Below are 24,476 nucleotides of genomic sequence, written 5' to 3' on the forward strand. Positions count from 1 at the left end.
GGCAGTTCCAATGGAAATCGCCTCCCATTATACATTAGCTCACTAGAGTAGATAGGAGGAAAATTAGGATACCTAATTGCCTAGGTTGGTTGGCATCTGGGAGCCCTGTGAGTCAACGGGTGTTCCGTAGACTTTTTGGAGACAGCTACACTTCTGGTAGTACTGACAGGTATCTGTGTTGCCACTTCCCAGAGATGTGGATAGGCACTTGCTATTTTTAGATGGAACATAGAGGAAGAGGACAAGGTAAGAGACATGAACTCATGGAACAGTTTATGAATCGTCTCTGACATTATGTTGCCTAGTTAGATCTATTTCTTAACCCATACTAGTTTTGCCAGCATCTTTCCATGTTGCCACCCAAATTAACATTCTCCCTCTTTAGAGGTTAATGAATTAATGTTATTGAATGCTATTCTACAACAATGACAGCAGAAATGGAAGGAGAGAGGCACTCTCACTGCAAATACAAATATATGAGGTTTTTTGTTTGCTTACTTCTGTTTTTTTCCATGCTGATTCTTAGGTGACTTTCCATTTGACATCTTGTGCAGCTCTGAAAGGAGATTGCTCCAGCAGAGCTTGTGCCTGTAACACCACCACCCTTTAGAACAACAAACCCATCAGTACGTGTAATTCTAAAAACCCTGACGTGGCATGACATAAAGATGAAGAAGGGCAACACCCAAAGTTAGCAAAGGCAGGCTGTGACACTGGGGTTCCTGATGATCTGTAGATCTGGTCTCTTAGCTGGATGAGCTGCATCACTTTATACCAGCAGAGGGATTTGGCCCTTGGGAAGTCTCAAATTCTCACACTCTGTTGTCATACAGACCATTTTAAAAACAAAAAAACCAAACAAAACAACAAAAAAAATACCAACTAGCTAGATTGACCAGTCAAATTTCCCTTGAAATGAAATTGTTTCAGAGCGTACTGAGACTAGATAACACCAGCTCTCAAATGCAGAACGATGTCCAGCTTTTGTTCCCATGCTTTTTGGAAGAAAGGAAGCCTGTGGCAAAAAGATGACTTTTTCATTCCTTTCTGAAAGAATTAGGATTTGTTGTGGTCGTTCTTAATTACCTTGAGGATTTGTGGTTATCTGACACCTTGTTGGACCTGGTCTACAGTACGATAGAGACCTCTTTACTGTCAGCTTATGCCACTGGCTTTCAGCCTGATGGTTTTTCAGTTCTGGTTTTTGTCTTTCCTGTACTCCTCTGTAGAAGTGCTAGCAGGCTATGGCTGACAGCAAAGAAACAAAACTTTCCATGAACACAAAGTATTACATAAGTTGGTGTATGTATATGTAAGTGTGTGCATGCATAGGTCAATGTCTGTATATATACTTTCTTTTTTTTTAATTATTTCATATGCAGGCAAATGATCCTGTACTTCAGATCGTATGTTCTTGCATTGTATGATGTGATGGAAATTAACACCTTAATATATATATGAAAAACAGCTCCAATTAGATTTTTTTTCTTATTACTGTGTTTCCTGCTCCTTATGACTAAGTGTGGGTAATTATCTTGGCTCACTTTTTCCACTCCACCCATGCTTAGAGAAAACCTGTTGCAAGTTTTCTTGATATTTTGCTTTTTTTTCCCTCCATTTTTTTGGTAGTTTTCTTAATTAAAAGGTTTGCAAATTGTTGTATGTGATAATTATTTTTATTCTGGTGTAGCAACATAAAAGTAGAGATTTAAAATACTTTAAAGGAGAAAAATAAGTGCCTAACATGATTTTTTTTACTTTTCCTTTAAAAGTTACAAAAAAATCACTTTTCCAAAAACTTACAAAGAACATCCTCGTATAAAAAGGATTAGACCAAATAACAACAGAAAATTCTGTTGTTCGCTTGTGCAAGACCTCCTTTTTTGCCACTTGGTTTCAGTTTGGTCTGAATACTGTAGCATTCTGGACTTTGTAAGGTTTGTTATGATTGAAATATGAGGCCACATCTACAACTCTACATCATTTTCCCAGAGGGAAAAAATCTCCCACCAGAGATTTTCCATGTCCCCATTGTATAACGCACCCTAACCACTGTGTCTGCAACTTGTTCGTGCTTGGGCAGAACTATCCTCTGGAGAAAACTGGCATGGTACGCAAAGAAAATTAAATCGGTTTCTTTCTGTACCATCAGGTCAGTTTTTTCCTAAGTCTCCCCCCGGCCTTCCTTGAGGATATCCTAGGAGCAGAAAACATGTTCTGAAGTAATGCAGAGAGACGTTGTTTCGGGGCACTCTGCAGCACACAGAAGGCCACATACCCAGGGGAGACTTCCCAGAGCACCCAGTCTTGGTCCTCCCATCTAGCCAGGATGATTAAACTAACTGACATTGCAGTTACAAGCTGATAAAGTCAATGTAGAAGAGTGCTCTTTGACAGGGCCCTACTTTTGAAGTTATTTCACCTTGCTCCGCAGTGAACATCAATACAGAGGGGGGATTGCCTTTTTAAACAATAAAAATCAAGCTTCATTTCTATTGAATTTCTTTCGCTGCTTTTTCTTCCACAAATGTGGAAGCATTTAAACTTTTTTCATAGGAATCTTTCAAAGCATTGTTGTGATCTTTTCCATTCCTGCTTCCCAAACAGTCCCATCACTAGCATAAACAAGGAGGGCAGTCAGTAGATTACAGTTTATTAAACACAAAGCTGGTATCAAATACATCACTTGGTCCAACTCATGGCAAGTTTTGGCCATTGCAGAGTGTTTTGAAACAGGGAAAGCGTCATCCCCACGTACCTCCTCAGTCAGAAAAACATGTCTCTGGCATGCTTCCTTTCTTGCTGGCTCACTTCTTTTTTTTTTCTTTGTTTTCACCCATGAAAATTGTCAGCAACTCCCAGGAGAAAACCTGGTCACAAGCAAAAGTTCTTTCAATTGATTTCAATGTCATTTTCTTGTCTGTAGATCCAAACCTTCAGAATTCACATTTTCCCACCTTTAAAAGAAAACCAGGCAAAATGCAGCTGTAAATTATCAGATAATACCCTTCATTCATATAACATTTCACACATAAATAGCAAAAAATATAAACATTGACTTCCATGGATCAAATGAAATGGGTCTCCCAGGCATTTTTGCCTGACCTCTGAAACATCCATAACTTTTTTTTTCTCTAATAAATGTATTCTAACTGCTTAAAGGATTTACTGTTTTGGTCTGAAGAGAGGCTTATTCTCTTCTGCTCAATGGCTAAACAGCTCTAATTTTGGCTTCTAGAAGATTTAGAGATGTTAAATATTTTTCAGAGGGTGACAGTGGTGTTAAATAAAAATCGATCGTTCCAAGAATGCTACGTACAGGTGATCAGAGACCCTTAATGTTTCTGCTTTATGATATAATGGATTGTGTATTGCGCAGCTCCAGACATACCCACATTATTTTAGTTATTCCTTTTTCCTTAATGAAAAGATTGCCAGAAGCACCATGAGGGTTGGGGGTGTGTGTGGTGTGTGTAGGGACTGGGAAGCCCCTGAAATGCTACAGAGGGGTCTGTATTGAGCAGCAGAAAGAGAGTAGCTGGAAAAAAAGGTGCACCATCTTTGCTGGGGAACCAAACAATGGGGATAGGAAAAGCAGGGAACTCCTGTGATGCTGCAAATTTGGGTAAGTTGGAAGTGGAAAGCAAGAATAAGATGGGCAAAGAGGTGCCTGATGCCTAATAAAGGTTGTGAATGGAGAATGAATCCTAATGCAAACCTGGGGCTTAGGACAGAAGTCAGATGTGCTCTGGTCCCCAGAGGATGATGACTGCAGGAGCTCTCCATCCCCATGGCAGACAAGAATGCATGTAAGTTCTTGCAGTGTATATATGTGCACATCTAGACTCATCAAGCTTATGAAGGATTCACACTTTATAAACTGAATTATTGCTGTCCTGGTAAGACTCATGCAGAGCTGGCAGGAGAGTTACCTTCTACCTGTAAGAAAGAACTGGGAGAGCAGAAATATTGTGCTCAGAATGAAATGAACTAATGAACATTCAACAGAGTTTTGTTTCGTGGTTCCTTTTGGTTCTAGACACGACGAGTGAGGAAGCATCTTTATACAATGATTTCTCACTTTCACTGTTTCCAAATGTTTCTTTGAGTTTTCTGTCACAGGCATTGCTAGCGTCTACATATGTGTGCCTGCCTTTCCCTCTGCACTTGCCTGTGACCCTGGGGCACAAGTAGGCAACTTTTCCAGGGCCAGAATGAAACACAGCATCAAAGCAAAATTATGCAGATCCTCACCATGAGAAATTTAACAGATGACATTTTTGACAAGTGTAAATGCCTAATTTCCAGGAGGGATGATCTTATGGTTTTCTGCAGTTAATTGTCAGGCACAAGTTATAACAAAACAAAGAGGAAAAATACAATGTCCCAAACATAACTTGGACCTTCATAGAAGGATTTTAGGATTTTTAATATGCAAATAATGACTGACTGAAGAGGAAATCTAGTGTTTACCTTCCTTCTTGTTGTAACTGTATGCTCTTCCAAAGCATTTCCCTCTCAATATCTTTCTTTTGTGACCTTGAAATGCTGAGACATTTCTTAATTAAAAAATAGAACATGCAAATCTGTTACAGGATTAGCCAGAAAGCAGGAGTCAGTCAGCAGAGTATTGAGCTGCGACTTAGGGGGGGTTCTGTTCTCCACAGCTTTGCTACCTGGGTGGAGAGAACCAGTAGGAAGTCCTCAGCACTTCACAGGATCCGACCCTAATGTCCGCAGGCTACAGTGCCTGAGTAAGCTTGTGGGTTTTCCTGAATTACGTTTGGCTGTCAGCTTTTCTGCTGCAGTCAGCAGGGACCTGTTTTGTCTTGCCTTCCGCCAAAATAATTCCCACAGACTGAGCAACCAGAAAGGTTCAGGTACAGGTTACAGACTTCCAGTCATCCAGAAAATTGACAATCACAACAGGAGATGGATTTGACTGTGTCTCTTGTAGAATATTTTTCCTCATGCATGAGACGTTAAACAGACATCTTTGAGAAAAACATCAGCTCCTTTTGTCATGCCACTTCCCTTGCTTTATTAGAGGAATCTGACAGATCCAAGGGAGATTTCACCACCGGTGTGGTTGGTGCTGCTCATGCCACATCCACACTGGACTGTCTGCTCTGCAGCAAGCAAGCTTGATGAATCATGTAAGAACCAAGAAGAAATTGATAGGAAAAACAGAGGCTTTGCGATTAAAGTGAAAAAAGGATAGATGCTAGTTCTGGTGATCACAGACAAAAACCCCAATATTTTTATCCCCTGATTTCCTTTTCATACTTGCCACCATTTCATAACAACAGGTTCCTAGTGGCAGTTTGCTGGAGGAAAAAAAGAAAGTGGGGAACACCTAACCTTAGGCTCGAATTTGATTCCGTAACAGAACAGTGATGCAAAATTGAAGTGCTGTGCTGTTTTAGGTTCCACTTCATCCAAAGCCTAAAGGAAGAAATCACCATCATCATTCATTACAATTCATGTCAATGAACAGTAGCTCTTCTGAAACAGAAATGTCACCTCTGGAGTTCAGCCCTTGCTGTTACCGTCTGTTGCGTACAGTGCCCCAGTCCTGTAAAAACTGTCTGACATATTCTAGGCTCTGCCAGTCTATGGCTTGGCATGGCTTATGTGTTTCCCTTGCCCTTTGCCTGCCCCAAATTTCTCTGCAATGCAAGGAAAAATACTGGTCGTCATGAGATACAAGGCCTATATCTTAATTTTACTGCGTTACTGAGAATTTTCCTGGTGCCGTAAAGCTACGTCTTTCCATGTGTAAGTTCTGGGAACAAGGCTGAGCAAAGAAGAGCTTAAAGCACAAGTTATGTCATAAATAATTGTTCAAGCTTTAGTGCTTTGTTGAGTCAGGATGTGAAAAGTCAGCTGATGGAGAATAAAAACTGGCTTTGAAACAAAGGTCTGTTGGGTGAGGTTCATTCATGAAAAGCAAACACAATTCTTCTTGAGAACGGACTACAGTTATTCTAACTCCCGTTTTTTTCTAAAATGTCAAAATGATGAGGAAGAATATAATAAATAATGCCTAATCCATGATCATAGGTTTTTCTAGGCTTCAGATACAGAATTGACATTTACAGATTCCAGTTTATTGAGCATCTTATTTATATGTTAATTTGTGTCATGTGCCAACTGTAAAATATCTCCTCTTTTGAACAGCTGTGTTTCCTGAAGAATTTTCACATTTGCCCTTCAGCAACAAGAAGGTCAAATGATCCAAGAAAACTATATAAATACTACCTGTAATTCACATATATAGTATGGGAGTACAGTCCAAAAATAGTCGTAAAGGGAAAGGATTCAGTTCAGACCCTGGTGTGTTTCCATCAAGTTATCATCAGCTGATGTGAATTAGACTCCATGAGGGAAGTATTATAGCAGCCAGTCCTTGTTCTTCAGTTGCTCTCAGTAATACTTCAAATCAAATATGGAACAGTTAATATTTTAGTTTCTTAAACGCTGAATAATTTTCTAGCACTACACATCTGATGAAAATTAAACTGCTGTCAGAGAGAAAAAGAATCCTCTTCGGGCAGGAATGTCACTGTCACAGCCCTTACAGCTGTTATCAGATCTTTCTTTCTAACACTTTCTTACCAAATTATCCTAAAGTATCTCAGTCCTAGGACATATACTTGTCATTTCTGCGTCCTTACTGATATTCATCTCTCAAACTCTGTAATTTATTTTTTTTTTTTTACTTCAAGTCACAATCACAATACATTTTATAACATTGGATATTGTTTGCTCTATTTCCACCTTGGCTAGAAGCCTCCTGGGCTTGCCTTAAGCAAAATAGCTCTCTTCCCTTGCTTCAGAGGAAGCCTTTATCTCCAAAGAGTGAGTATCTTTAATCACCTTAGTAAAGTGCTTCGAAAGCTGCTTGTGATGCCATATCTGCAAAGTAATGACTGCTAGTAGGCTTGCCTTGTAAGGAGATTTAAAAATAACAAGCATTAAACCAATATTGCAGCGGCATTATCTAGTGCCATTGCCCAAAATTTCCAGTACAACTTCTGCTATGATGCTGGGAAGTCTCGATGCAACACTGAGGTGAATGGGGTTTTTTAACCCTTCTCCTCCTACTTGGAAAGAGTGAGCTGGCTCTGCCTCTATTCCCAGTCGATTCCCACCATCTAAAGTCCAGGATGAAAAATCATCCCCCTGCTCTTTCACTTAGGAGCAAAAAGAGTTCTTGCCAAGGGCAGAGAATGCCAATTAGCACTTTTTTATAACCTAGGTATTTTATAAGCACAAGGCCTCACCACGCCACTGTGAAGTCCTGATCTGCACTTTAAGCTGTGGCTGGCATGGGCCGTGACTTTCCCCAGTGCTCCCCCCACAGCTGATCCCATTTCCCGTACCAGTGACACTGCAGCTGCACCAGTGCAGACAGTCTGGTTAAAGCAGCCTCTGGCCAGGGCAGCTGCTCATACAGAGGGAGTTGGTGATGCTACCTGAGAGCAACACTGCAATGCTTATACCCCAATTTTCCTACGGGGAGGGAGCTGGCTGGGGGCTGCGCTGGGGTGTATTCATTCTGCAGGCCTGTAAGAGGGGCTTAGACCAAGAAATGAGCTTGGCTTAGAGGTTGGGAAACAGAGGCAGGGTGGCAGCAGAGCATGCCACTGGTGCTGTGTGGTTGGTGTAGGCCTGTGGTTTTCGTCCTAGGGCTTTTTCACATCTTTTCAGCTTCTCACTTGGGCCTAATAAAATTTGCCAGCTCTCACTCAGCATCTGATGCCCTTTGGCCCAAGGCCATCAAAGGAAAGCTGTGTCAGAACTGACACAAGGCTGCAGAATTTTCAGACCCAAATTTCACCCAATTAACAACTCTGCTATAAAATGGCTATTATAATTTTCCTTTTTTTCTCTGTGTCTTTTCTGTCTTTCCTTTTCAAAATGTGCATGTGATTACAAGCACACTTCTAGGCAGCAGCACTTACTATAGCAATGTTTGGATATTTGGTTTTGCTATTCTTCTTAATTCAGGACATACTCTTTTCTTACTACCTGCTACTCTATTTGTTTCTATTTATTCTCTGTTTACACTCCAGCCAACGAGGAAAAATAAGCATCTTTAGTGATAAGTCATCCCCAAAGAGCAGCGCTGAACATGTGGTCTTCACTTCCACTTCCAATCTGATTGTATAACTTGGAGGAGAGACCTTATCTACCTGTCTGATCAGTATGTAGTGCCGCAAGGTAGCAAATGGGGCTCTTTTTCACTCGCTCTCCTGTTCAGACCTGCTGCTTTTTGCTCTGTGACATATAATGAATGTCAAGAGAAAATATTTTTCAGGTAAGAGAGGACTTAACCCCAACAATTGATGTTGATGCTGTGAATGGCTCAGAAAGGGATCCGCCTTCAAACATGTTGCCGCTCCGTAGGTGGCCAAGGAAAAGTGCAGTTTGCTGTCAGGCAGAGGACCAGAGCTGAGCTCTTGATAAGGAGAGCCAAATGCTGTTCCTTCTTTGGATGCCCTGATGTGTCATTTTTCCATGATGTGCACGGCATAATAAAGACCAACCCATGCAGCGACTAGAGGACTTGTTCTAAAAGGACACTGCCTGATGGCATGCAACAAAGCCAGTGGCACCTCAGAGGGCCTTCCTGTAACATATAATGTTTTGTCTTATATAATAAAAATTTTCACCTTTAAATGCAATCCCAGATGAGGACCGGTCTCCAGAAGAGTCCCTGTGGTTTCCCCTTCGCAGTTTCAACTGGCTGGAGCATTTGGCAGAGTCCCAGGTCCCTGTTAAGTGACTGGGATCACAGCAGAGAAAATACATTGGGGTTACGGTGCCAGGTGATGTGATGAAAAGTCAGGATCGTTATTAGGACAAATCACTAAAAATCAGGTTTGCCTTAGTCTGACCAAGATGCCTGAGTTCGAAGGACAGCATGGAAATGTCATCCCTGAGCCAACAAAAGTACTAAAATTAGACCAGGAGGAATCTAGTAATTCATGACAGTGTAATACCTGAAGTCTCATGACAAGAAGTCCTCTTTCTCTGGCAGTGGTTGTACTCCTTACCAAGGACTGTGTGAGATGCTGTCCTCTGGCCTATGAATTCTGAAGTTAGTTAACAGGAGAGTTACCCAATTTTGTGAGGGCACTAGAAGACAGTGAACAGTAAGGGACAAATAAATAATGCTTCCCTAGCCTTCTACCTAATCTGGACCCATAACTGACAGCACAGTATATATTTAATGCGGAAATCCCGGAGCAGCTGGGTTTGTTTATCCTTGAAAGGATTCAGCTTTCATTTTGCAGACTTCCATTTTTCTGTACTATGTATTTTTTTGCGGTCAAAATTCAAAGGAGCAGCAAGGGAAAAGCCACTATCCAAATAAAGCCAAAGATGAGCAAAAAGAAATACGTGCAAAGTCTCTTGCTGGCTTGTTTGTTTAGAATCCTCACCTTGGGTTTTGCTCCTATTGAAAAAGCAGAGGGAAGAAGGAAAACGATTACAGTCATGTTGGAAACCTCAGGAATTATTTTAAATGCATCACAGTAGTTATAATGTTGAGTCAGGTTTTGATTTGTAGGATGGCAATATGAAGTATCACAAATCTGTGGAACAAATCTGGGTGCTAGCATGCAAAACATGGTGGTTGTCTCAAAGACTTGCTTGTTATGACATGCTACCTTTATTGCAGCAAATCCTTCATACCTATTTGCAGTCGTTAAGCTAATCTGCGGCAGGAGAGAGAAGGGAATAGAGAGAGAACGCAACTGCAGAGAGCTAAGGAAATTACGCAGACACTGTCCACCCCCAGATCTAACTTTTCCCTTCCATGTGGTTTTGGGATACATGTGGGATTTGAGTTGTACTTGGAAAGCATAATGCATGTACCAACATCTGGAAGTATCATAATGGTTGCTGTAAGAATTATTACAGTAGTTGTGGATAAAATTTAGCGCTTTGCAGCACATGCAGCCTAACAGCAGCTTGCTTTAGTTATTGAAAATATTTTAATGCCCTGAACCGTATTTAAGCAGAAAGAAAAAAGAAAGAAGATATAAACAAGAAAATAGACAAGCAGGATGAGCTCTTCTGTCCAGACAGCAGGGGTTTTGGGGACTGAAGCTGGGTCATGACAAAAATGGAGAGCTAGAAATTTTAGCTCATGAATCAACCAATTTTATAATTGGGTTCCCTCTTAAGATTTGGTCAAGCCACAAAGCGTAAGCTTTTCAATTAATTCCACTAACTGGGAATGCTTTATATTTTGGCTGCCAACCACGGGAATCCACTGGTTCTCCTATTCATATGAAAATTAGGAGGAAAAATAGGAAAACTTCAGCACTTAAAACTGATGGGTGCTTTGAAATACTCCGCCATTTCTGTGTTTTAATTGGCTCATCTGTGAAATGGATACATGACAGTACAACTCTCACAGGGATGTCAGGCTTGTTAGCTGTTTGTACATTGATTTTAGAGGCTTGGAAAGGATCTACTAAAACTGTGAAGTGATGCTGTTAGTTATTACTTGGTCTATTTCTTGAATTCTGGGAGGGCTGAAGAGTTTCTCACTGATTGTATTCTGACCTGTGTGCTCTCTGAGTGGCCCTGCCACTGACTGTGGCTGTATTTATTACGGGATAGAGCTCAATTGCTCGTGCATTGAGCCTGATGGAGTGCTTGGCATGGCTGTTGAACTGGTGCTCGGATCAAAGACACATATTCATGACATCTAGGAAGGGCTGGGTATTAGGCATGGCTTGCTTGATCTGCCATGAAAACAGCAGCATCTGGACTTTCAGAGGATGGATACGTTTTATAAGGATGTGGTTTGTCAATAAGGAATAACAACACACTTTGACGTAACGTTTAAGGGTCCAGTTGGATGTCAGTCCACCCTTGGTTTTCTCTTCACATCTATACACTGTCCTATGGTGCGCTGAACCTTGTGGATATCTTACCTGCACGGAAAATTTCAGAAAGTCTGTTGGATTTCTAGGGGGCGAACTGCAGCCACTCTGAAGCAAACCAAGCCCTGAATTAAAAGAACCCAAATTAAACCTGTTGACAAAGCTCATTTCTGGCCTCATGCCACTTCAAACAGACTGCAGGCTGGGGAAGGTGGGTGTTGTTTATCAGAGACACATCTCTTTAAGTTTCATAATAACTGCCTTTCAGGAAGAGGTCTAGTTAAAAAAATTCCTTGCTTTATCCCATAGTGCCTTCTTGCACCCTGGGCTCTTAAAACCTGATTCTGGGAATCAAAAAATAACAAAAAAACCCCAACCAAAAACTATTCACTTAGGTCAGACTGAGCCAAGAATGGAAAATTGTCCTAGAGGTGCTTTTGGTTCCAGCAATAATAAGACCTGTCATTTGTTACATGTTAATTGCACATTATTATCTTTTGTAGGTTAAGTCAACCAAAGGTTTCTTGTATAGTTGGAAATGAAATTGTAATCTTTAATATGGTTTGCAATGTCAGGTTAGTTTGGTTTGTTGGGATTTTTTTTCTGGTTGTCTGTTGGAATCTTGCACTTAGACTGATTCTTTAGAAATATATGAGATACCTGTTTCCCCATGGAAATGTACTGCCATTTAAGCTATCTTCCATATGATAATCTCAAAGCACAGCATTGCAAACTTGGAGTAAGGGAGCCTTACAGTTTCCCATGGGAAAGATATATCATAATCCTCTTTTTTGAAAGACTACCAGAGTAAGCCAGTGATGAATCTAGGAACGGAAACAAGATTTCCAAGTGCTGAAGTTGTTCTACCACCAGATAAAACCATACGGTCTTACCAAGTACTCTGTAATAGAATTATGATAGTTTTCTAACACTTTGCTTTATTAAAGAAACATTAGCTTTCCTGTTCTCTCCCCCATCTCTGTCTCCCTGTCATTCTGTTCCTTACACGTCTCAAGTGATTCTCTTCCCCCCGTCTGAGGACGGTAGGTAGCTGTCGCTGCCTGCATGCAGTGATTTATCAAGACTGGGAATCCCCAATGCTGATTGACTGTTCCTTGACACTGTTGATCAATCAAATTCTGAGACAAGCAAAGGCAGATAACACAGAGACAGAGGATTTGGCCGGACTTTAACCTAATTCATTCTTGACGGGCTTCTAAATGTTTATGCCTGAATATTATTTGGCTAAAGAATTGTGTTGATAGATGGAAGAGGATACCCAGGGTTCCTTGCATTCAAAGCTAAGGAAAATTGAGCCCAGGGAAATACGTAAAACACATTGTCCATTTTTTCTTTCACTTAGGAAGATCCTGGCAAGCTATGTCAGACTGTCTAAATGCACCAGCATTTCTGCAGGTTACTTACTATATCATGTTATACAAAAGCAACACCACAGCAATCATCCTCCAGCCACTGCACTCTCATCCCATATTTTGTCTGTTTCCATCTTTTACTGACTTTTACTGCACAAATTATGGAGAGTCTGAGATTGCTGGCTTCAGACATAGAGGACGGTTTTAAAAGCTGAGCAGTATTTTTTCCCCATTGCCCCATGAATGTAATATAAACCTGAAATTGCAGGATTTGCCTTTTTATCACCATATTTTTTTCTCTAAAGACCAGTCTGGACATGCTTTTTCAGTCAGAGCTTCCACATTCATCCATTGATTTAATTTCTCCCAGGAAAAAAAAAAAAAAAAAAAACAACAAAAAAAAGAAAAAATAGGAAGAAATCCCAATCCTCTTAAAGTCTTCCCCAAGCAGTATCCTGTTACTAACCAGAAAAACAAGATACTGAATTTGAGTGTTCCAGGGGGAGATTTTCTCTAAAGAAGGGAAATGTGTGAAGAGAATGACTGAATGACTGAAGTCATCTTCAGAATTGTTTCTGATTTACTTGCATTTTTTCTAGAGGAATGAAGGAAAAGACTTGCTGCTGACTTCAACCACATAGGTGTCTGACCTGAGCTTGTCTCCTGGGCTCCTTCTACAGTGAAAGGGATGAGAGATACTCGAGTGGAAGATTCCTCTTGGCTTCCCTAGGTATCAGTTTTAGGGAAACGCTTTGCAAATGCTCCTTTCTCCACACTGGCCTGAGAGGGAGCTGGATGCAAAATTTAAATTGGATGATGAAGTTTCAGAGAGGTAATTCTGGGAGAGAGGAATTCCAGTGCTGCTTTCTGGTCTGTACAAATCTATTCTAGGTACTCTCTGCCCTTCCCTTTGAGCTTTTGTTTCTCAAAGGTCATACAACTGACAGCATGCACAGGGGTTTTGTGATCGTGTGGAGGTAAAATAAAAACCGGTCCTTGTGTTACCATTCCTTCCTACCTCACACAAATCTTTCCTATTTTAAAAAGCAATTTAATTAACCCACCTGTCCCCTTATCTCCTATCCTGTTTGTACTCACCTGTTTCCGTATCTGTAGTCAATCTGTTTTCATGTGTGCCTACTTATATAATCATTAATCCAATTCCTTTAATATCAGCTCAAAAAGGAACACAGTTTAACATGTTTCTCATCATGTGTTATGTTCTGCACCTGGAGCAGTTTGGGGGTATTTGGGGTTTAGGGTTTTTTTGGGGGGGGTGCTTTGTCTGTATTGCAGTCTGCCCCCAGGCATTTACAGTGTCTGATTAAAGCCTTCCCTCTCCTGAAGGACAGCAAAAAGCTTTGCAAGAAGGAACAAGTGAGATGCTTTTTCTGGTCGCGGCAGGCTGAGAACAGACCACCACACTAGAACAAAAGAAAGCAAAACCAGAACCAGCAGCTATAATTACACAGTACACAGCTGGGGGTAGGACCCAGCACATCCATGTTTGTACAGTATATGTACAAATTTATTTTTTTTAACTCTTCCAGACTCTTTTGAAAAATTAAGCAATGGGTTAAATTTATCAAAGCCATGGGAAAGCTGCTTCACATCCTCCGAACTGGGTGCGGTGGGGGGGGGGCCCACCACCAGCGTGGATGTGCAGCTATGGCAGCCTCCCTCAACAGAGGCCAGTCTTAGCAGGTGAAATTCATGCTCCCTGTCATTTGGACAGTGTCCAAATATGCAGGAGATGATCAGAGGGCTGTAATTCAGGAGACGCGTTCAGGACAGTGACAATGTCAGAACCCTCCTTGTTTAGACAATGAGCAGCGCTGGATAATAATAACGCAATACTATGTCTCTCTTATTTTTCTTTCACATAAAAGCAAAGTCCTTCCCCTATACACAGTTTACCACAGGCAGAATCGTTTTCAACCCTATCATTAATATTTCTTGTGCTTCTCATCTGGAAGGACCAACCAGCCTTAAAGTGAGCCGTTGTTGTTCCTGCCGGAATTTTCCACTATAGTAAGATTGCCTGTAAAAGGAGGAGCTATAATCAGTTGTGATAAATACTCGTGGCTATTTGATTGCTTTTCTGTTTCATTGATCGATAGAAAATGTACACAGCATCCTCATACTGCCTGTACTTCTACAATAGCATATATTAAGTATTTTTTATGAACTAGATCCATTCTCCCTCTATTTCTCAAAGCCTGTGGCTTAAAAAAACCCTACCATCAAGAGTCCAATCTGGATGAGCCTGTAAAGGTGGCCAAAGAGAACACACATGTCATGTCATGGTACATGTGGAATCAGAACTGCTTCAGCTGAAGTCTGCATAGGAATCTTCTTTAGTCTCAAAAAGCCTTTGCTTTTCTGTGGTTTTTGCTTCGTGCCTGGTGACAAAGGGACAGTTTCACAGCTCCCATTTTATTTCTGTCCTGGGAGGGAAGGAGGGTGGAAATGCACATCATGCTACCCGCTGTTTTCAAGCTGACTGTATGCTATACACTTTATTTGTATGTTGGTGGACCATTGTGCCTTTGGAGAGTCTTGGATGCCTCCCGGTGAACCTGAAAGAGCTGCTTGAACAAAAGCTGGCAGGTCTGGCCACTGCCTGATCAGGGAGGTCGGGATGGAAGCAGGGAAGCCACTGGCGGCTGCCCGTTGGGGTACTGGAAGCAAGCTGGGGTTGGCAGTGTCACACAGCATTATCTGACCCACGGCATTCCTCTCATCAGGGGAAAAACCCACATTCCAGGGAAGTTCTTCAACCCTAATCAATGTAAATAATATTTTACTTGGGGACATCTAGTGGAAGAATAATATATTGCGTACACTACATCACCCTCAGCCCTGCTGGGGCTGGCTGGGAGACTGGAAGTTCTCCTGCAAGTGCATACAGTTTGTAATGGAAAAATCCCCACTTTCAAAATAATCCCATGAGGAGGAACAGAAAGAAATGCAATGTAAATCTCCTTAACTTAATTTTAAAAGTCATTCCACAAAATCTCTGGGTTTTGCTGTTTTCAAACTGGTAAAGATTGAAAAAACAAAGCAAAAGTTTTGAGAAACCCGTTATTTGGGGGAAAAGAATTCTTTCAACAAAATTGGAAGAAACTTAATTCGAAAATATAAGGTGGAGAATGTTCTTTCTTTTTTTTTCAGCCTCAACTTCAGTGAGACCTCATTTGCAGATTGAGGTGATAATAAAGTAAATAGGGGAAATGATGAAATTGTTTTGGAAACAAGAGCCTACTTTTTGGCTCACATTTGTGCAGTATTACTAATAGGGGATGCCTGGCATGACTAGGTCTCCTTGGAATCACCAGTAATGATGGGAAAGTATAATTTTTAAGTGGTGTCTTGTGTTGCTGTGCCCAAGCGCTCACAATGGCTGCAAGTCCCAGAGAAACCTGAGAAACCTGAAGTTCATTCTGTTCTTTAGCAGTAAATTTGTTCGATTTCCAAATGAGCAAATACATTTCTTGCTCTTTGCCATAACGACAAAATAAGGAGGAATATTTGTATCTGACTAGAGAGAGACACTTAGAAAGGAAGAGAAATGGTGGTGGAAGGCAAAGAAATGGGAGAAGTGTGGGGTCTGCTACATGCTGCCTGACCTTGCTTCTCCAGCCCCCCTGCCCCGACACAAACAAGGCCATGCAGCAAAATCCTGTGCTTGTTTTTTTAAAAAGTCTGCAAACTTCAAACGTTCCATCTTACTGCTGCCATCTCTGAGATGGCCATTCTTGGGTAACTCCCTGGTGCAGCTTAACCACTTCTGCTGAGGTTAGAGAAGCCTTCAAGGAAAAGATTTGCAGTCACAGCTGAGAAGCCTTTGTTCCCTTTGTGCCCCGCTGCCTGGGGGTAAGCGTTTGCGGTGCGGCTGCCAGTTTACCCACCTCCTCCAGTGGGTTGTAGCTGAGGTTATCAGCCTGCCCCAGAAGTCGCTTACTTTAATAGGTATGTCTATTTACAACTACAAAAGAGGTGAAATGGGAGCAATTCCTGTCCACATTCCTTAATGGGCCATTAGCAAGTGCACTTAACTTGGGCAAATGAATTACAAAAGCCCTCCTAGCTCCTGGTAGGTGCTTTCAGGGACAAAACGGAGCTAGAGCAGGAACGGCAGAGGAGGTTGCAGCCAGGCAGAGCTGTTGTGCAACCACAGGGAGATCTGAGGACTAGTTAACCAAAGCAGAGTTTAGCAAAGGTCAGAGAGCTCAGCCTGCGGATTGTGGATCCAACAATTCCTATATTGGCTCTGAGGTAGGAGTAGTTGATCTAATAATTATTATTTTCCATCTTGAGCTTGTAGGAGGCTGACTCCTACCAACTTTTAGTTTTCTCCTTTTGGGATAATGGGGTGGATAAACAGCGTGAATGTTCTGTATCAGAATCCTTTCTTGACACTCTCACATGCTCCTAAGTATGTCATCAGTTGCACTCAGAGTATTAAGTCCCTGCTGCCAATACACGAGCAAAGGTTTCGGAAAGAGTTGAATTGGAAAAGAGGTGGGATCAGGCTCGCCCACATAATTTTCTTTTGTGCCAGTGCTAACAGACGTTTCGAGTTAAAGTAAGAAACAGCCAGGAAAAATGTGCAGATGCTTAATTCTCTGCAGGATTTATAATATTATACGGTAAGCGTTTGCACCCTATACAATAAAACCAAGTTGGCTTTACTACATATAAAAGAAAACAAAACAAAAAATCACAAGTTTGACAGCAATTAGGGTGAATAGACATTTATTTTATCCTTTTACTAGCAGGACCAATTGTGATTTTATGCTCTGAAAAAGCTCATTTTAAAGTTTTATGTCTGAAGTGGCCTTGCCAAATCTAGCTTAATATTGTTACATTAAATGGATGGTAAAATGTGTTCTTAAAACCCTCCATCCTGTAAAGGACCTGGAACCAGGGAACTACTGCTAATGAGAGTCAGGTCCTGAAATGCAGCCTTTACGCAAGTTTGCTAGCAACCCAACTGAAGGTGTTTGCCAGTCCCTCCCAGTACGCATCGTCCTCACATTTCAGACTACATATACCATCCAAGCTCCTGTTGATTTTCAGCCACTCAAACCACCGGCCAATCCACAGCCACAGCAGGAAACCCAAACTGCCTGGAACCATGCTGGCACCATGCAAATTTTAAAAAGATCATTCACATCTTCAGAAGTGGATCTCTCCCTTCCTGCACCCCTAACCCTTCTTTTTCTCAAGGGTTTCTCAAGCCAACTCTTCTGGCTTTAAGAAGAAAACCTGAAACCATTGGTTAGAACCAGATTCATAATGGTTAGAGAAATTCTGGTAACATTTTCTTATTTTCTTTTCTTCACACCCCTAAAATCTTTATCATTTTGTACGATGTCTCCATATATGCAGGAGCATTGGACATGTAGTGCTTAGATCACTCCCATCATTGCTGGTCACATTACCGTCACAGAAGCCAAGATAATCAGATGATTCAGTCCTCACAGTGCCCCTGATTTATTCGTGCCTCCAAATATTTTCTTTCTCCTGTTTTTCAATGGTGAGTTGGATAAAACACATGATTATTGTGCACCAGCAACTGTTGTTGGTATTTGCACATGCACATGCTGTTCACCGTGCCACCAGTACAAAGAGAGTACAAGAAGCTGTAGAAGAGCCAAACTGGAAAGGAAATGTCAAAATTAGCCCTGCTCTAAGCACGAGGAGCTGAGAGACAGGACTGATTAAGTAATGTGGCTTACTCCAGATAAAATGCCCCTCTTTGTGCACGGGGCCCCTCATACTGGTTAAGCAGTTCTGGTTCGAGTGGAGGATGCCCTAATACCCTGCAGAGTTCAGCCGACTCATGAAGGGTGTGGAGAGCTTCCCATGCACACCCAGAGCGTTGACTTCCCTCCCCAGATGAGGCTAGGAAATAACAATGCATGAAGCTAAGAAGAGGTAATTACAGGGTAACAACTGGCCAAACTGAAGGTTGGCTGTTGCCTGGAGGTACCACGTGAATGTTGCAGATACTGAAAGCTGCCACGGAAAAACTTCCAGCTGCCACTGCGCGATTTCCAGTAGAGCAAGTCTCCAGGCAAAGTTCACCATGTTGTTCCTGTTCATGAAGCTGGCTCCCTGGAGAGCTGCGTTTGGCTCCAGGTATTATTTGTACAAGGCCACTTAACTCCTCCAAGTCTCTAGTCTTACTCAATAAGAGGCTGCAACGTCAGGGTTGTGCAAGGAGGACAAAGCCCAACGGAAGTTATGTAAAGCAGGGCTGGAGAGGTACTGCCTTGCTGTTACAAGTTGTCCAGGAGCCTGTTGCTGAGTACTACTTTATCAGGAGTGAGCACTGGATTTGGAAAGACGACCCACAAATTGATGTTGTGCAGTTGACCAGGCCAGGAACTGATGTCAAATTATATATTCTGTAATCTGGTTTTGCTAATAATATAGACAGGGATCCATGCTACAAACAACCCAATATAATTTAAATTCTTTGGACTTACCCGTCAGAGATTTTTACCAAAATCCCAGTCTACATCCTTCCTTTTCATGAAGAAGTTATCAAGTTGAAAAGAAGCAAGAGGAGATGTGTATCTCCCTGCAGTGGTAGGACTGATGTGGCATTTTCCTATAGCCACCCCCTCGCTTCTGCCGCTTGTTGCTAGAGCTGATTTGGGCCATAGTTTGATGAACCTGCCTCAGAGAGATGCTGATCCTAAAACCGGAACACATCTTTCAAGAGATGCCTGCGTGACTGCCAATGTAACACACCGGTGTATCGCTGTTTTCTAAAACTTCTCTGCTATTTTGCTTAGGAGACATTATTCAGCAATGTGGGAAGTTTAGTGTCTTAAAATTCCTTTAATTACAATACAAAGTTATGTCTAACTGATGTTGGCTAGCCTTTTCTTTCTTCAGATTCTTGCTGAAAGCTTTTCTAGCTTTCCTAGGGTGGTGATTTCCATTCTCTTTGTTCGATGGCACTTACTAAACAATTCTTTTTGACAGACTTAAATGCAAACAGCAAGACTGCAGTAATTGGGAAATTAAAAATATATTGCTAATAGAATGCCAAAGGCGCTTTTTTGCCCCATGAATGGTTTGAGAGCATTTGCTTTTTAAAAAGTAACGGTGCTTTAAACAAATCATGTTTAATACTGACCTGTATCATAAAACTCTGGTCAATCATTTTGTGAAAGGTCTTAAATGTGTATTCAAATTCAGCATTTATAGCATTTTATGTTAACAAAGATTTTTAATATTCCTGTGTTGTTTATTAGAAGTTAAAGGAAGTCATTAATGTGGCTAGTACCCACATGTTTCTTAGATGGAATTAAAGCATCCCATATAGAAAATGGGACTTCTTGTTTGTTTCATGGTGGTTACTCCAGGAGACAAACGGCTGATGTGCGCTGGAGCCCATTCACTGGGTAGATCTTTTCTTCCCTGACTGTTGTCTAGAGTATAGGGTGAGCTACATTCCCCCTCGCTGCTGAATTTAAGTAGAGCTTGTGCAAATAGGATAGCTAAGGACAAATCTGCCCCCCGGGCTGCTTCTGATGGCTGCCCGGGCACAGACTTTGGCTTAAAGTGGCATTCACTTGGCAGTGCTGCAAGTCACTCCACGGGAGACAAAGCCACATGCTGACCGTGAGACTCTGAAAACTGAAACGAACTCCATGAAAATTAAGTGGGAAAGAAGTGCAGGGCGTCTTTTTACCACTCCACCACGGTCAGATTGTAGATTTCCTTACAATTAATCACCGGTTTTTAGTCTACAAGTGTGTTGGAGCTGTCCCTGTTACCACTGACAAGCATCTTTGTTTTTTAACAAAATTATCTATTTCAAAACCTAGCCGTCAACTTTCCCAGGGGAACGCAGGATGGTTGGGCAAGAGGCACCGGCCTGGGACGGCGATGCCGTTGTGCCAGCGTAGGTGGCAACGTGGGGCGCAGTGCCTGGGGAGGGTTGTGCAAGGGTTGTGCTCCCGGCGGCTCGCTGGTGCGCTGCGGGCGTTGGAGTGAGGCCAGCTCCCGGCCTGCCAGCTGCGGGAGTGAAATAGCTGGTGTGCGGCAAGGAGAAAGCAGCCTGGGTGATTCTAAGGCTGACGAGGGGATCTACTTTCTGCAGGTACGATTAGCAGGAAAGCAAATAAGTATTAGCCAGTCTGCACTGAAATGGCTTTCTTTTTCTCACACCTTCGTGGCAATCCTTGAACTAAACACCTGTGTGGTGGCCGGGAGCCAATTTGTAAAGGTCTCCACCCAGAACACTTTTTCTGGAGGGATGGAAGGGCACGTTGGGGGATCACAGTTATAAGTAGGCATTGAGTTTAGATCTGATGGCTATTTGCAGAAGTTATCAGACTGAAATTTATAAATTGACCTTCTCTTTCAATATACATGTAAAATAGAGGTTGCATCTAGAAGAAATCAGCAGTAAGAATGCAGCTACAATTTTCAGCCTGTCTTTTAAAATCAAACGTGAAATCTACAGTTTGGCTGGGGTGGGAGTGTTGATTTTGATGGCATGCTCTTTGTTGCCCCATCCTTTTAAAAACAGTTTCAGAAACTCAAGAAGTTACTTTAGCAATACATGGGGATACCTTGGCAGCTTGTGAAAGTATGAACACATGAAGGTAAACACGCTAGAGTGTTTCTAAGTGCAGAGATAACATGTGTCAACATGGGAAGAGCTAGCCCTAAATAAATCTGAAAGCCTAGGATTTGGATGTTCATCGTCTCGGTGCTGCTCTGAGCTGTGGGTGAATGTGCTTCTAATTTAGGCCATCTCCAGTAGGCGCCTGAGGCTGAGTGGAATGAACATGTGCCAGGTATTATTCTGTGCAGACTTGGTGTCACTGGGAGGAGAAGGTACTTCAAGGAGAGCATTAATTTGGGAGGGGCCTAAAATAATTAAATAACTTAATGTCACAGCATTTAAGTTTATACAGGAGGAGAAACTGGCAACATGAGTCAGGCCCTCTTCTAAGAATGACTAATATTGTCAACAAATGTTAAGATAGTGGCATTAAACTCACTTTTCTAACTGCAGTTCTTAAAGGTCATAAAACTGATTCAGTTTTCCAGTTTCAGCTTTTCTCATCTACTTTGCTGAACAGTAATCAGGTCATTGGGCCATTTCCCTTGGAGACTGACCAATATGTCCTCAGCTTTATTCTAAACATAGAAGTCCTTTTTTTAGCATTGTTAGTTTTCCCACTTTTTTTCACTTTACTCCTTTAAAGCGAATTCAGTGCAGCAGAAAGGTGCCAGATCGACATCACTGGAAAATGACGTTCCAGGGCTGCTGTTTATCCACAGCGAGCAGCCTGTGTTTATCCACAGCATACTGGCAGTGCGAGCTGACTTTTGCACCACTCCACCAACGTGCCTTAACCTTGACCTGTGGAAACTAGGCTAGTCTTAGCGTCTGTGCCTTGCTGTCCAAAACCACCCCGAGCAGGCAGCCAGCAAGATTACCAAATCCTCTTGTCCCGGTTGCTTTGGAACTCAGACAGCAGTAGACAAAGGCTGGACTTGCAGTTTTAATGGCGTCAGTAACATCCTTCCGCACAGCATTCTTCCACAGAAAAACTGGGATTCAGCTTGTCCATTTACAGCGTCCAGTCCGAGCTGGTGTCTCTGGACACCCTCTATAATTACCTGAAGAGGGGAAAGGAGCTGTGCTAAGGACCCCTAAGTGAGGGAGGCGGCACAACTCCATTTCTAGCATGGCTTTTCTCTCTTCCCTTGGTTTTGAAACGGGCTGGAGAAATAGCTTGAGCTAGACAGGTGACTTACAGTCGGGTAGCGTTTAGTGAGTTGAATCCCACCCAAAGCGATCGGAGGGAACCCCACATATTGAATAGCCTCCTTCTTCTGCTATGTCAATTGCTATATATTTTCTTAGGCCCCAGTCCTACAACTAGATTCCTGGAGACTCAAGCTTCTGCTGTGGCTGATACCATCCACAGAGCGAAGCTTTATATTGCAGACCCTCCAGGGTGCTGTCTGCAGGCAGCTTCTTACAAGTGAAGGTCTTTTGATACCTTGACATATACAGGTTTGCACAACACCCAAAACAATGGGGGAAATGTGGTCCTGTTGGGAGCCTCTGGTTATGATTGAAACGTCAGGTTTTTAAGTAAATAGTACTTGAATAAAATTTTAATAACTTTGCACTGCTGTTTATTGTGTCACCAAGTATTATATATGGTATAATCACTACAGTTTGCTCCTGTAATTGCAGCTTTGTGTTTTGCAAAATGCTTGATGCTTTTCACTTCCAATTCTTGAAAAAAATATCCAGATTGACCCTGACAGCTCCCAGCTTTTCCTTTTTCCCCTGTGTGCTTTCATTTCTCTTGATGGTTCTTGGCTTTCTACTTTGGAAGCTGCGAGACTGTTTGCAGGCCACAGGGTGTACATATTAAAAGCCAGCATAGCAAGATGTCCCCAAGTATATTTCTACTCATGATGTTCCACAAATGATATTCCAATTAACAGCCATCCAGTCCAAGGAAATAAAACTGTCTTCATGCTTTAATGCTCTTTATATTACAAATTCTACAAATGATGCAACTTGGTTTAAATGATACAGATGCCCCACACTACAGTGGACTTTAAGTGCAACTTTATATGTTACACTTTCTCTTACAGTTTAGTCTTTGTTGTTCAGTGTAATGTAAGTTCTGGCAGAGAAGAAGCTTAAAGAACTGCAGTGAGTTACCTGTTTGGCACAGTTTGGTCTGTGGAAATCCAGTGCTTCAGGAAATACTTTCTCCTCATTTTTGAAGTCAATAGAAGATGAAGGTGCTCAGCAGTAAGGAAACCTGCAGCTCTACCAGCATCAGTGGTACAGCTGCGAGAAGACTCCCTGTGCAAATACACTCACAAAGATTTTACAGTTATGACTGCAGACACTTAATACAAATTTGGCTGGAAAACAGAGATAACAGACTAGCAGAATTGGTGGAGGACATTTATGAGCAGTGATTAATTTAGTCTGAAAGATAATTGCAATGATAAAAAAAAGGCTTCCCTGTACCTCTTTTTCTTTTATCGACTGGCTACAGCTGTACTCACCTGAGCACAACCAATTTGCCTAAGGCAGCAGGAACTTCACCTCCCTACAAAGCCCATCTGGAAGGGACCTACAATGTCATCAATCACATGCTGTGTCCGTGCAGCGGAGGGTTTACAGCAAGATGTGTGTCTCACATAAAGATCTAGATCTTTATGAGCCCTTCATGTGCAAACACTAGAAAATACTGCCACATTTTCCTCAAACATGCTGGCCTTAAGGAGGCTTCTGTTACATGGTTTAATACTTCCATGAGTGCAGTCTCCAGCTGACTGTTCAGCTTCCCGACACCCACAGAAACTGTGGTTATCAGTGACTTCCCATTCCCTTCTGTGGGAGCAGTTTTGGGTTTTGCCAGCAAAGAATGGATTTTGTTTGATTTTGGTTTGGTTATTTTTATCAGAGACTGTTTTAGAAGCTGGATGACCCTGGATCAGGGAAGTAGCTTTAAGGAACCTTTGAACCCCTAAATGTTGTGGGTACCGCAGTCTGTGTTCGGTTCTTTCCTCTGCTAAAGGTTTTCCGTAAAACCTGGATGAATCACATAGGTGAGTCTCATCATAGGTGACTTCTGCCATCCAAGTGGCCACCCTGGTGAGTGAGTCCCTGTGGACTCCTGACATGCCACTGGGGAGAACTGCGCATCTGCAGAAAGGAATTTAGTCCACCTAGTTCTTCCTCGCCATTGAGGCATTGGGTGTTGTCCTTTAGTTCCCACGGAGAAATAACAGTGGTTTGTTCCTTCAGCCCTTGGGCCCTTGTCCATTCAGAAACCACATCAGGCTCCACATCTGTGCACAGCGCTTGGCCTGCAGAACTTGCTAGTATTCAGCCATCCTGAGATCCCCAAAACCCAGTAAAAAGAGAACAACACACAGAAAATGTTTCAACTCCGTTCTGTAACCTGTGAGAAGAAGAAGAAAAGACTTTTTAAAAGTATGTTTTACAATTTATTGTCTCAAAACAAACCCGGCTAGTGGGTCTGCCTTCAGATAGACAGATATTTGTCACTCTATTATTGTTTTACAGTGTCAGTTCCAGACACTTAAGTATTGTTGGAATGCAGTAGGGGGGGAAAAAAATCATGTTTTAAATCTCCGATGGGGTAATAAACTGCAG

The sequence above is a fragment of the Falco peregrinus genome, chromosome 2 (genome assembly GCF_023634155.1).
Source record: "Falco peregrinus isolate bFalPer1 chromosome 2, bFalPer1.pri, whole genome shotgun sequence".
In the NCBI taxonomy this organism is placed as follows: domain Eukaryota; kingdom Metazoa; phylum Chordata; class Aves; order Falconiformes; family Falconidae; genus Falco; species Falco peregrinus.